Source organism: Gekko japonicus, unplaced genomic scaffold (assembly GCF_001447785.1).
Source record: "Gekko japonicus isolate JY-2015 unplaced genomic scaffold, Gekko_japonicus_V1.1 scaffold1556, whole genome shotgun sequence".
In the NCBI taxonomy this organism is placed as follows: Eukaryota; Metazoa; Chordata; class Lepidosauria; order Squamata; family Gekkonidae; genus Gekko; species Gekko japonicus.
Genome location: NW_015173718.1, coordinates 98,693 through 100,928, shown reverse-complemented (window position 1 = coordinate 100,928; position 2,236 = coordinate 98,693). Strand labels below are relative to the sequence as shown.

The 2,236-nt window shown below is 53.2% G+C and overlaps 1 protein-coding gene across 1 annotated transcript in view; it reads left to right on the top strand.

Annotated features, from left to right (window-relative positions):
• The first annotated feature begins 2,004 nt into the window (after positions 1-2,004).
• Positions 2,005-2,236, top strand: part of GNB4 (guanine nucleotide binding protein (G protein), beta polypeptide 4) — a 56,129-nt gene continuing 55,897 nt past the window's right edge. Inside the window, exon 1 of the mRNA XM_015423346.1 lies at positions 2,005-2,079. The gene's annotated coding sequence lies outside the window, so the exon portion shown is untranslated. The remainder of the gene's footprint in view (positions 2,080-2,236) is intronic.

Sequence of the window (2,236 nt, the reverse complement as noted above, 5' to 3'; positions counted from 1 at the left end):
AGGCAAGGGAAGTAGGAAGAAGGCCAGGGAAGCACCGGGGTGGGCAGGAAGGGTTGCATCAGTGCTTGGTTCTCATGGCCCCCATTCTGACACGCCCAGGGAAATGCCGGTCGCCATTCCTGGAGGGTTTTTTTTGTCATCTGGCCATGGAACAGGGGTCACTGGGGGTATGTGGGGAGGGGGAGGTATTTGTGAATTTCCTGCATTGTGCAGGGGGTTGGACTAGTTGGCCCTGGAGGTCCCTTCCAACTCTATGATTCGACCCTGCTGTGCACTCATTGGGCTTGGGATGCTTCCCAGGGATGCTGCTTGCCCCACGTGGGAGCCAGAGGTCTGGCTGCCACCCTCTGGAGGTCCCTTCCAACTCTATGATTTGACCCTGCTGTCCACTCATTGGGCTTGGGATGCTTCCCCGGGATGCTGCTTGCCGGAGCCAGAGGTCTGGCTGCCACCCCGGAAGTCAAGGTAAACAGAGAAGAAGAAGAAGAGTTTGGATTTATACCCCACCCTGCACTCAGAGTCTCAGAGCAGCTTACAATCTCCCTCCCCACCCCACAACAGACACCCTGTGAGGTAGGTGGGGCTGAGAGAGCTCTTTCCAGAACGGTCCTTGAGAGAACACTTCTGACAGAACTACGGCTTATTTATTTATTTTATTTTTTTATTTCACTTTTACCCCGCCCTCCCCACCAGGCAGGCTCAGGGCGGCTTCCAAAAACTGACAAGCAGTATACATTCACAATAAAATATAAATACAAGGCATCAGTTAAAACACAACCAATCAATCAGCTGCAAGTGGAGTGGGGAATCAAACCCAGTTCTCCCAGATTAGAGTCTGCACACTTAACCACTACACCAAACTGGCTCACCTAGTGTATGGGCAGGTCCTGCTGGCCAAGAATCCCACAACCGAATTATTCCTTAAGTAAAGTAAGATCTTCCTTTTATCCAGCCCGAATCTATTGCCCATCAACTTCACAGGATGCTCCCATGTTCTAGTATTATGTAGGGTTATCAAGTGCCCTCTTTTTAGAGGACATGTCCTCTTATTTTAGTGCCCATGCTCTTTTTAAAACACGGATGAATGTGTCCTCTTTCTTTTGGGGTTGGAAAGTTAGGAATATTCCTAAATAGGAGCAATGATCACAGATTAAATAGGGTATTTAAAATGAGTTTTGTGATACTGATCACTTGTTTGGCCATTCAGCAAACGTGTCCTCTTTTTTGTTTTTTAAAATATGGTAACTCTAGTATTAGGGGGGGAAAGGTTCTCTCTATCCACTTTCTCTCCCCCATGCGTAAGTTTATTAACCTCTCTCATACTTCCCTTCCCCACGTCGTCTTTTTGTCCAGACTGAAAACAAAACTAATAACGGGGAGGGTGGGAACCCCAGACTCTGCAGTGGTGGAGCCAAATCCACGCCATTTATTTCAAGCAGACACGCAACAAACAATCCTGTGCATATCTACTCTGAAGTAAGTGCCACGACTTTCGATGGTGCTTACTCCCGGGTGAGCGAGCACAGAATTGCACCTTTACTCTCAAGTAAAAAGGAGGTGTGGGGGGGGGGGAGAGAAGGAAAGCTTTAAACGTCCCTGCCGGGTTCTCTAGAAAGCCGGCCCATATAGTTCAGGACTGGCTATCAGCCAAACCCTTCTCCATGGGGACCTCGGCGCCCACTCGGCTCCCTCCGTCCACCCCCGCAGTTTCCTATGGTATCTCCCACTAGGTCGGAGGTGGCGGCGGAAAAGAACCGGGGAAGCGACATGGAAGCTTGGGCGGTACCATCGCGCGTAGTGACGACGGGGGTGGTGGGGGGAGGGAAGAGAGAAAGTGGGAAGAGAACGAGAGAGGAGGAAGTGAGCGAGTCGAGCTGCGCGCGGTGTTTCGGTCGCCTGTTTTTTTGGTCGCCGTCCAAGGCCGGGGCTGAGCGAGCGGCTGACTGACGGGGCGGAGGCCACGCCCCCTTTCCTGTCCTCCTCCGGCTGGGCGTTGGGATTGCCTGGCTCGGCTCGGCCTTCTCCTTCCTTCCTCCTCCTCCTCCTCGCGAGCAGCCGCCTTCCCGCAGGGAATCGGAGGTAGGTGCAACACTGTCTCCTCAGGCGGCAGTAGGCCCGGAGGCGGCGGCTTTTTGCCAGGGCAAGGCCCCTTTTCCCGCCCTTTTTAGTTCTCCGGGGCGGAGGGGAAGAAGGGCCACGCAGGGAGGGGGGGAAGGGAAGTGTCCCTGCGTGCCGG